We start from the raw sequence: 12,540 nt of genomic DNA, 5'->3' as shown, positions 1-12,540 counted from the left end.
GAGGCTGAGGCAGGAGAATGGCGTGAACCCGGGAGGCAGAGCTTGCAGTGAGCCGAGATCGCGCCACTGCACTCCAGCCTGGGTAACAGCGAGACTCAATCTCAAAACAAAATAAAACAAAACAAAAAAGCGAGGTAACATTGATTTTAAACCACATTTTAGGCCGGGCGCAGCGGCTCACGCCTGTAATCCCAGCACTTTGGGAGGCTGAGGTAGGCAGATCACGAGGTCCGGAGTTTGAGACCAGCCTGGCCAATATGGTGAAACCCCGTCTCCACTAAAAAAAATATATACACACACACACACACAGACATATATACACACACACACACATATATACACATATATATATATTTCCACACTTGATTAATAAGTTGTGTTTTTTTGAAGATCTCTCTGCAAGAGCAAATGCAGGTAAGGAAGAAAATCTGAAGCTAAAATCAGAAAACCAATTTGTTGGACAACATAGAAAATCTCGTATCAGCTTCTAGTGTTTTTCAAACAACTGACACAGAAAGCAAAAGAAAATAAGGAATTGACACACTTCTGTTTTATAGAATCGCTGCTGATAATTTTTTTCTTTAAAACTTGGACAGATTCCAAAAAGTTACAGCACCTTTGTTTGTGGCTTCATTGAATATTTATGAAGAAAATGTCAGGTGTAGCCAAAATTAACAGCATTAACAGGAGACTTCCCTAAGTTTGTATATTATATTAGTCTATGAAAACATGCAAATGAATTGTAGAGACTTTATCATTACAGTTGCACATATTGGCCAGGTGCAGTGGCACATGCCTGTAATCCCAGCACTTTGGGAGGCGGAGGCAGGCGGGTTGCCTGAGGTCAGGAGTTCGAGACCAACCTGGCCAACATGGTGAAACCCCGTTTCTACTAAAAGTACAAAAAAATTAGCCGGGCGTGGTGGCTCATGCTTGTAATCCCAGCTATTCGGCAGGCCGAGGCAGGGGAATTGCTTGAACCTGGGAGGCAGAGGTTCCAGTGAGACAAGTTCGCTCCATTGCACTCTAGTCTTGGCGATGGAGTGAGACTGCATTAAAAAAAAAAAAAAGAATTGCATATATTTATGAAACTTAAAGATGAATGTTTGATCAAATTTGCCTTGATTTGTAGATTTAGCACTATCTTTTATTATAGGGTTACTAAAATATACAAGAAAAATAACCACATGTTGTGAAAAGGTAACCGGAATCACACACTGAATGCGCAGCCTCATGTACCCTGTCCACCGTCTTACACCTCTTCTCCACTTGCCTCTTCCTCTTTCCCTTCCTCGAAGGAAAAAAATTGGCTTCACATTTGTAAAAGTCATTTTAATAGTTAATCATCTCAGAGAGTAACCTGTGCTTTAATTGTTGAAACTTAACCAAAATAAGATACAGAAAATATCTGTATCTGAGAAACAGCTAGGGCTTGTCATATTTGATATTTAGTATTAAGACAGGAATGCTGGTCTTTCTTTAATCCATTTAAAACAGAGGGAAGCTATAAAGGTTTTTCTTTGAAGCTGAATTGTCAACTTAGGAAGATTTGTTGTTAAAAATTTGTTTTTGCACAAAGTAACTCACTTCCTCTTATCTGGAAAGATAAGTTGGTCATGTGTATGTTTAAAATAGAAAATTTGGAGGAAAAATAGAAACAGGGTGAAAAAGTACTTGGTAAACAGTAGCAACGAACTGGAAATATTTTCACTCCAGATTTTGTTATCTCTGGCACAGAGCAGATCTTTTAGGAAATATATGTGAAAGTGGATTAAGTTTGACTACCTTATGTAAGCCACATCTAGAAGAAAACAGTTACAAAGACTTTGGTCTCTAGATTTATTTGTACCCAGCAGATCAACTTTTGCAAAATTCCTTTGCAGTGCAGTATTATTAGAATTATGGGCCGGGCGCGGTGGCTCAAGCCTGTGTTCCCAGCACTTTGGGAGGCCGAGACGGGCGGATCACGAGGTCAGGAGATCGAGACCATCCTGGCTAACACGGTGAAACCCCATCTCTACTAAAAAATACAAAAAACTAGCCGGGCGAAGTGGCGGGCGCCTGTAGTCCCAGCTACTCGGGAGGCTGAGGCAGGAGAATGGCGTAAACCCGGGAGGCGGAGCTTGCAGTGAGCTGAGATCCCGCCACTGCACTCCAGCCTGGGCGACAGAGCCAGACTCAGTCTCAAAAAAAAAAAAAAAAAAAAAAAAAGAATTATGAATGAAATAGGAGCCTTTCACATATATGCTTATTGACAATCTTGCTCAGTATTTTATATTACTTGTTCTCTCAGAACTTTCTGTAAACTCAACTACTTAATTTGTAGTCATCCTTTGTTGTTATCCTTTAACAAATTTTATTTTATTTATTTTTTGAGACAGGGTCTTCCTCTGTCATCAGGCTGGAGTGCAGTGGCACAATCTCGGCTCACTGCAACTTCTGCCTCCCAGGCTCAAGCAATTCTCCCACCTTACCTTCCCTAGTAGCTGGGACTAAAGGGACGTGCCACCACACCTGGTTAATTTTTTTATTTTCTGTAGAGATGGGGTTTCATTATGTGGCCCAGACTAGTCTCAAACTCCTAGCCTCAAGCGATCTGCCCATTGTGGCCTCCCAAAGTGCTGGGATTACAGGCATGAGTCACCACGCCCAGCCTGGCCTCAAATTTTAAAAATTTGTAGGTTCCATTTGGTAAAGAAATCAGTGTCAGAAGTAATGCTAAAATCTTATAATAGGAAAAGAGATCCACTAATATAGCCTATGGTTATTAGATTTGGGCTACTTTTAATCATGGAATAATCTTATGTATTGGTGTAAGAGTTGATGAATGACTTTACCTGTATGAATTATAATATTCAAACTGCAAACATTTTGCATCCCTTTTGTGACCTCATTTACAGGCATTTAAATTGTGCTGCAATTCTGCTTTGCCATTTAATAAAAACCTGTTTCAGGAAAAAAAAAAAAATCCAGTTTTGTATTTTATACTTATAGCACATCTCAATTTGAACTTTTCAGTGTCACATCTCAAGTGCTCAATAGCTTCTTGCAGTTAATGGCTACTGTATTAGACTACTCAGGTCTAAGCCCTCATCGCTTCTCCAAAAGCAGAGTTCTGATCAAAAGATTTCCTGTTTTGGCCAGGTGCAGTGGCTCGTGCCTATAATCCCAGCACTTTGGGAGGCTGAGGCAGGAGGATTGCTTGAGCCCAGGAGTTCATGACCAGCCTGGGTGACATGGTGAGGTCCCATCTCTACAAAAAATACAAAATTTAGTTGGGTGTGGTGGCATGTGCCTGTGGTCCCAGGTACTCAGGAGGCTGAGGTAGGAGGATTGTTTGAGCCCAGGAAGTCAAGGCTGCAGTGAGTCGTGATCATGTCACTCACTGCATTCCAGCCTGGGTGACAGAATGAGACTCCATCTCAAAAGATATAGAGGTAGATACAGAGAGAGAGACAGAGAGAGAGAGAGAGAGAGAGAGAGATGGAATAATATATTTAAAATATATTATAATACAATTATCTATTTCCGGTTTCAGCACTGTGGCTCACAACCTGTAATCCCAGCACTTCGGGAGGCCAAGGGAGGGAGGATCCCTTGAAGCCAGGAGTTCTCAAGACCAGCCTGGGCAACATAGTGAGACCCTGTCTCTACAAAAAATAAAAGCCAGACACAGTGGTATACCCCTGTAGTCCCAACTACTTGAGAAGCTGAGGCAGGAGGATCCCTTGAGCTCAGGAGGTTGCCACTGCACTCCAGCCTGGGTGACAGACTAAGACCTTCTCTCTAAAAGAATAAAAACAAACAAAAATATTTTCTGTGTCAAAACTCTCCAATAATTCCATATTGCCTACTAATTTGAACCAAAGTCCTTATTCCAGTATTTCAGATGCTGTACAAAAGCATTGCCGTATCTTTACAGTTTCATCTTTGCTATCCTCACACAAGAACCTTATACTCCAAGCAACTAGTTTTCTTCATATTTCCAGATCATCTATGCTTGTCACCCTCTGCACTGTTGACTCACTTAATGATCATAATAATCCTAGCTAACATTAGTTGGATGCCAATTATATGCCAATGAGTGTGCTAGACTCTTTGTGCATTATTATTTAATCTTCACAACTCTATGAGGTAGATATTATTATCCTCATTTTACAGGGGAGAAGTTAAAGTTCTGAGAGGCTAAGTTGTTTAAGAGGACAGAACTGTCCACTGACCTAGAAGAGAACCAACCTTGTTTTTAAAGTAGTGCATTTCTAAAATTATCATGTTGCCTCCCTCTTTCTGGAACTTCCTTTTCTCATTTCTGCCTCTTGAAATTCTGCTCCTCCTTCATGGACCATTTTTGAAAATAGCTCTTACAAAAAGCCTTTCTTCATCAGGCATGGTGGCTCACACCTGTAATTCCAGCACTTTGGGAGGCTGACACAGGTGGATCACCTGAGGTCAGGACTTCAAGACCAGCCTGACCAACATGGTGAAACTCCGTCTCTACTAAAAATACAAAATTAGCCGGGTGTGGTGGCGCACGCCTGTAATCCCACCTACTCCGGAGGCTGAGGTGGGAGAATTGCTTGAACCCAGGAGGCAGAGGTTGCAGTGAGCCGAGATCACGCATTGCACTCCAGCCTAGGCAACAAGAGTGAAACTCCATCTCAAAAACAAACAAACAAAAAGACTTTCTTTATCCCCAACTTGATGTCACTTTTTGAGCTTCTACCAAGCTTTGAGGCTTTGAGGCTCCTTGTGGCAGACACATAGACTGAGTGCAGTGCAGAAAAACCATCCTCTTAATTTTCTGCCTATTATGATAACTATTTGTATTTTTGCATTATGTAACTACCTGTTAGCCCATAAAGTACAGGGTCCCTGTAGGCCCTACTCTTCTTCGTATCCTCCACAGTATATGATGCGATGGTAAGCAGACACTAAATAAGTATTTTCTGATGATTTAAATTATTTCAGCACCTTCAATCCAGTCTGTTGTGTAATCTCATCCTGCACATCACTGCCAAACTGTGCTCCTAAAACACATTTTTATCATGCCGTTTTCTAGAAATGTTCTCTGTTGCCTGCTGCATGAAGTCCTGGACCCTGCCTTCCAAGGCTGTTTCCCCATGCTCTGGCCCCCTTTCCTGAGCATTTTACTCAATTTGTTTTTGTTTTTGTTTTAAAGAGGGAGTCTCGCTCTGTTGCCCACGCTGGAGTGCAGTGGTGCGATCTCAGCTCACTACAAACTCCACCTCCTGGGTTCAAGCAATTCTTCTGCCTCAGCCTCCCGAGTAGCTGGGATTACAGGCACACGTGTCCATGCCAATTTTTGGTAGTTTAGTGGAGACAGGGTTTCACCATGTTGCCCAGGCTGGTGTTGAATTCCTGAGCTCAGGCAATCTGATGGCTCATGCCTGTAACCCCAGCACTTTGGGAGGCCGATGCTGGTGGATCACTTGAGGCCAGGAGTTTTAGACAAGTCTGGCCAACATGGTGAAACCACGTTTCTACTAAAAATACAAAAATTCATGCCTCATCTGTAGTCCCAGCTACTTGGGAGGCTGAGGCACGAGAATCGCTTGAATCCAGCTGGCGGAGATTACAGTGAGCCGAGATCGCACCACTGCACTACAGCCTGGGTGACAGAGCGAGACTAGTCTCAAAAAACAACAAAAACAAAAACAAACAAACAAACAAAACCCCAGATTTTGAAAACTCAGCCTCTGCTGTAGCCAGGCTGGTCCCATGGACCTCCCCAGTTGCCCAATCATTCTTGTCTCCTTTCTAGAATGGCTCTCTCTATTCCTTGGCCTCTTTGTTCTGCAAGATCCACTTGAGCACTGCTCCTCACAGAGCCTTCTCTAACTACCCCAACTCCTCTTCCCTCCAGCTACGCTTTCATGACACAAATTGTACCACGAAATTCTGATTCTGTATTTGTAGCACATAAGATAGTTTTATCTCACTAGCTAACTTGAAAACACAGGATCTTGTCTTACTTATCTTTGTATTGCACTGTGGCTTAACACATATTTAGATAATAACCAATAAACATTTATTGAATTAACTTTTCCTAATTATAATATTCTATATGGTTTGTCTTCATTTCTGGTTCATCATGATTTGGCAGTGGCTTCTGAGGCTTTAAGCCTTATGTTTCTCTTTGAATCTCCTCCTGGTATGTAAAAGTCTGTAAACACATACAGTGTTTGAATACATTAGGGGAACATGTCATTAGATAATCTATTCTTGTATCACTTAAGGTATTTTATAAACTTAAACATCATCCTGTGACATTCCAAAGCTGCAAATTGGATTTTTGCACAGTAAATTGCCCTGAAATGGGGCACACTTGTTGCAAATTTATTTTGGTAGCAATTAAAAACAAAAAAACAAGGCAAATGTTTTGCACAAGAGTTGCACAACAACTAAGTCTTATCCAGAATGCTGTGCAACACTAAGTCTTATTGGGAATGCTGACTCCCTTTTATCACAAACAAGGAAACATCTCCTGAATAACGTGGAAAAGGAGAAATGAAAGCAAAATAAGGAAGCTTTGTCCCCACCTGTTACAGTTGTGCCTTCTCCAGCTTTTGAAGTCACCATCTCTTAGCTTCATGCCCCCTGAAAATCAGCTGCTTAAAGTTTCTCTATCTTATTTAGTCTTTGCGTGTGTGTGAGAGACAGTCTCTCTCTGTTGCCCAGGCTGGAGTGCAGTGGCACAATCTTGGCTCACTGCAACCTCCACCTCCACATTCGAGCAATTCTCCTGCCTCAGTCCCCCCAGTAGCTGGGATTACAGGCACGCCATCATGCCTGGCTAATTTTTCTATTTTTTTTTTTTTAAGTAGAGACGGGGTTTTGCTATTTTGGCCAGGCTGGTCTTGAACTCCTGACATCAGGTGATCTACCTGCTTCAGCCTCCCAAAGTGCTAGGATTACAGGCGTGAGCCACTGCGCCCTATCCTTATTTAGTCTTAAAGAAGAGGATTTTGAATTTTAGGATGATACCGATGCTAGCTCTAGTCTCTGTTAATTTACCCAAGTGTGCTAGGAATTTAATAACAGACATTATTTTCGTAATAAAATAGCTCACTTCTTACTGACCCCACTGTCCAAGAAAAGGACGGAGGTGAGGTGAGGAATACCCTTCATGGACTGTAGGAGAATACGGGACTAGAAAAGATAATTTTACCATAATGTTGAGTTTCCCCCTCAATTAACTTTATGTTAATATTATGCAATAACTATTTCTGAAGAAAGAAAACAGAATTATTGAGTCATTAGGGAAAATAGGAATGTTCTGAATTGAAATATATATTATTTCTGATATTCTGTATAGCTTATCTGCTTGGTGCATTATTTGATCCTAGTAGACATCCCCCATTATCCTACAAGTACTCCCTGTCACCTAGCAATGTGTGCTCAAAGAAGGAGCTTAATTTTACCAAGAGAACAAAATAAGACATGATTAGTGAGTACTCTAGAAGCCAATGATAAGCTCCCTCCCCTAACAAATGAATAACAACAATTGGTGTGACATATTTGATGTGTTACATTAATTACAAGGTAAGTCACGAGAAATTTGTTACTAATAAAAAAGTACCAACATTTGAAAGTGATATGTTTAACAATTAGAGCCGATTCAGCAGATGATCCCTATAATAATATTATGTTGATGTATGTGCATTCCAGCATGCTTTCTGGGAGAGAGAAGGAGAGAATTATGGGTAGCTACCAGCGACTGACATTATTTTGTGAGCGTGTCCATGGAAATGTGAACAAAATCTGTCCTCTCTATAGTAATATGGGAAAGTTGAGAATAGCTAAGCTAAAAGATGTTGGAAATATATATTTTTTTTCTCCAGCTTCCATTCCTCCTCCTCGTAGTAACAGCACTCTGATTTTAAAATGGGGAAACCCCGACACTCCTGGACTTAAGATAGAACCAATCTTACCCCTAGCTTCAAGAGTGGGCATAGGTCCCAAGGTCAGCCTGTCAAAACTTTGTATCCCTCTGGCTACAATGACTGGTTGGGGAATGAGCATGTGACACAATCACAGCCTGCAAGACCTGTATCACGAGGTTCTTTGTTGCAAAGAAGAGTAGTCAGTTTTGGCTGACTCAAAATTTGGTACAAGTTATAAACTCTAAAATGTGGAATTGGCTGAATGGAGGGCGTGGGGATAGGGCAATGAGGACTCTAGTCCAAACAGGAAATTATGAATTCCTGAAATATCTGTTGCCTATTGTTTTGGGGTAAGACCACAGGCCCACTGGAGTGTGGTATGAGAAGAAATGATAGTGCCCGGCGCAGTGGCTCTCCCCTGTAATCCCAGCACTTTGGGAGACAGGCGGATTGCTTGAACCTGGGATTTAGAGACCAGCCTGAGCAACATGGCAAAACCCTTCTCTACAAAATACTTGCTGGGTGTGGGACACACGCCTATAGTCCCAGCTAGTCGGGAGAATGAGATGGGAGGATCACTTGAGTGCAGGAGGTCAAGGCTGCAATGAGCCAGGGCTGTGCCACTGCACTCAAACCTGGGCAACAGAATGAGGCCCTGTCTCAAAAAAAAAAAAAAAAGAAGAAGAAGAAGAAGAAGAAAAAGAAATGATAGGAAAAATTCAGCATATTGGCATATGTTGGCTTCTTTTGTAGGCTTTAGAAAGTGGCCGGGCACAGTGGCTCACACCTGTAATACCAGCACTTTGGGAGGCCGAGGCATGTGGATCACCTGAGGTCAGGTGTTCGAGACCAGCCTGGACAACATGATGAAACCCTGTCTCTACTAAAAATACAAAAATCAGCCAGGTGTGGTGGCGGGCGCCTGTAATCCCAGCTACTCAGGAGGCTGAGGCAGGAGAATTGCTTGAACCCGGGAGGCAGAGGTTGCAGTGTGCCAAGATCACACCACTGCACTCCAGCCTGGGCGACAGAGCAAGACTTAGTCTCAAAAAAAAAAAAAAAAAAAAAAGAAAAAGAAAGAAAGAAAAAAGAAAGGATACAAGAAAGTTACTTAGTAACTTAATCTGAAAGTGTTCTATCTAAAAGCATAGAAAGAATAATATATCACTTTGCTAAGTGAAGTTCTCTCTGCCTATAGCCTGTAATATCAAATCCCATCGTTTAGAGCCCTATAGGGTAGAAAAAGCACCAAACTGGCCAGGCATGGTGGCTCACACCTGTAATCTCAGCACTTTGGGAAGCTGAGGTGGGCAGATCACTTGAGATCAGGAGTTTGAGACCAGCCTGGCCAATATGGCAAAACCCCATCTCTACTAAAAATACAAAAATTAGCCGGGTGTGGTGGTGGGAGTCTATAATCCCAGCTACTCTGAGGCAGGAGAACTGCTTGAACCCAGGAGGCAGAGGCTGCAGTGAGCCAAGATTGTACCACTGTACTCCAGCCTGGGCAACAGAGAAAGACTCCATCTCAAAAAAGTACAAAATAAAAAGCACCAAACTAAACTTAATGCAGAGGCAAGGAGGCAAAAGATTCAGCAAGAAATAAGACCAGAGTTCCAGGGTTTTGTCATGCACCTCCAGCTAAGCATTTTCCCAGAAAAGAGGGCATAGCTCAGATTATGGGTATACGTCTGCTCTTACGGCTTTTATTTTGAGCTTCTTAGGACAAGTACCATTAAATGGAGGTTAGGGGGATGGCACCGCATTGAGGTTGATTCCTAGGAGTTTGAAATTCTCAGATTTAAACATTTTATCTAGAAAAACACTTTTTGGGTGTGACAACTCAGACCAAAAGCTACTGAACTTTTATGGGAACGTATTGCCAAAGAAACCCCAGGCCCGGCAATCTATTGTACTTTCTAGGTTTCCAATTTGTACCACAGCTAAAGTTGAATAGGGCATGCCCAGAAAGGGCATTTCCATGTGCCCATCTCTGGCATAGCCATGAAGAATAAGAGACAAGTAAGATCCTCTAGCAGGAAGAAGCAGGAGCCATGCTAGACCATAAAGAAGATCCTCATAGAAAGCGAGCCTCGAGTTTCCCAGTTACCTCGCCAAGGAACTCATTCTACTGCCAGGCAGGAAGTCTTCCATATTCCTGCCTAGCAGGACATAATTTATGCTACAGATCAATGATAACTGTGTGCTATTTTTCATCCATTCTCCTCTTTCCAGAATTAGAGTTTTCATTATAATTACTCGGTTCCTCTCCATTTTTTTTTTAAAGATATATTGGCTAAGATAGTTTAAGTTTTACCCAGTATAAGCGAATCTGACCACTTCTCTCTCCCTCTACCATGACCACACAGTTTAAGTTCCCACTAGATTTACGTAACAGCCCTCTAACTTCCCTACTTCCATGCTACACTCTGCCCTACAGTCTATTCTTCCCTGTACCCCAGGTCACATCACTCCCCTGTACAAAACTCTCCCATTACTCTTTCATTTATTTAACAAATATTAAGCATCTGCTTGCCAGGCCTCAAGGAGCCATATCCAAATTTGAGAAAGAAATCAGAAAGAAATCATCAGCCAGAAATCCTGGTCTTAGAGTTGAACACAGTAACCAAATGAGGCCCTGGGTTGTCTCTCACTGGGGAAGAGGTGTTGATAAGCACTCTTTTATACAGGCAGGAGCATTTTCTGAACAACTCCTTATTTCTAACAGCATTCTAATTTTGTTTAGGGAACCACTTTCCATAACACCACAGGCTGAAATGAAGTCAGACAGGTGGCCTGGGCCAGGCACGGTGGTTAATCCTAGCACTTTGGGAGGCTGAAGCAGGTGGATTACTGGAGTCCAGGAATTCGAGACTAGCCTGGGCAACATGGCAAAACTTCATCTTTACAAAAAATACAAAAATTAGTTGGGCGTGGTGACATGTGCCTATAGTCCCAGTTACTCAGGAGGCTGAGGTGGGAGAATCGCTTGAGCCCAGGAGGTCAATGCTGCAGTGAGATGTAATTGCTCCACTGCACTCCAATCTAGGTGACAGAATGAGACCCTATCCTAAAAAAACAAAAAACAAAAAACAAAAAACGGCTGGGCCTGGTGGCTCACGCCTATAATCCCAGCACTTTGGGAGGCCGAGATGGGTGATCACTTGAGGCCAGGAGTTGGAGACCAGCCTGACCAACATGGAGAAACTCTGTCTCTACTAAAAATACCAAAAATTAGCCGGGCGTGGTGGTGGGCACCTGTAATCCCAGTTACTCAGGAGGCTGAGGCAGGAGAATCGCTTGATCCCGGGAGGCGGACGTTGCAGTGAGCTGAGATCACACCATTGCATTCCAAACCTGGACAACAAGAGCAAAACTCCATCCCCCCCCCCCCAAAAAAAAAAAGCCTGGGACCAGATCATTCTGCTTGTAGGCCACTTAAGACTTTTGTATTATATTCTAAGTTCACTAAAATATAAACCCAATGAGGTCATGAATTTTTGTCACTGTTGAATTACCAGAACAGTGCCTGCCTCATAGTAGAGACTTAATATTTGTTAAATAAATGAAAAAGTAACAGAGAGTTTTGTACAGGGAGAAATAGACTGTAGGACAGAGTGTAGTGTGGAAGTAGGGAAGTTATAGGACTATTACATAAGACTAGGGGGCAACGAAGGGAACTTAAACTGTGTGGTCATGGTAGAGGGAGAGAGAAATGTCCAGATTCATATTATATTTTGAAGAGGCAGGGACAGAATTTGCTAATATGGACCATAAGAGAAGTAGAGAAGAGTAACAACAAAATGATTAATATTTAATTTGGAATCACAAGGCTAAGTAATAAAGTGGTTTTTTTTGTTTGTTTGTTTTTGAGATGTAGTCTCACTCTGTCGCCCAGGCTGGAGTGCAGTGGTGCGATTGCAGCTCACCACAACCTCTGCCTCCCAGGTTTAAGCGATTCTTGTGCCTCAGCCTCCCAAGTAGCTGGGATTACAGGCATGAGCCACTGCACCCAACTAATTTTTGTATTTTTAGTAGAGACAGGGTTTCATCATGCTGGCCAGGCTGGTCTCGAACACCTGGCCTCAAGTGATCCGCCCGCCTCGGCCTCCCAAAATGCTGGGATTACAGGCATGAGACACCACGCCCGGCCTCTTTCTTTCTTCTTTCTCTTTTACCTGAGATGGGGTTTCACCATGTTGCCCAGGCTGGATTCAAATTTCTGGGCTCAAGCGATCCTCCCACTTCATCCTCCTTAGTAGCTGGGACTATGCAGGCATGCCACGGTCCCAGCCAGGATTTTCTTTTTATGGCTGAATAATATTCCATTGTGTAAAATATTATCACATTAAGCTATTTATTCATCTGTTAATGGACACTGGGTTGTTGCTACCTTTTGGCTTTTGTGAATAATGCTGCTAAGAACATTGGTGTATGAGTATCTGAATCCCTGCATTCAATTATTTTGGATCTATACCTAGGAGTGGAATTGCTGGATTATATGGTAATTCTATGTTTAAGTTTTTGTGGAACCAACACACTGTTTTCCACTGCAAGTGCACCCTTTTACATTCCCACTAACAATGTACAAGAGTTCCAGTTTCTCCACATCCTCATCAACACTTGTTACATTCTG

The sequence above is a fragment of the Macaca fascicularis genome, chromosome 1 (assembly GCF_037993035.2).
Source record: "Macaca fascicularis isolate 582-1 chromosome 1, T2T-MFA8v1.1".
Lineage (NCBI taxonomy): Eukaryota > Metazoa > Chordata > Mammalia > Primates > Cercopithecidae > Macaca > Macaca fascicularis.
The sequence above is the reverse complement of the archived record's forward strand: the minus strand, read 5'-3'. Positions refer to the sequence as shown.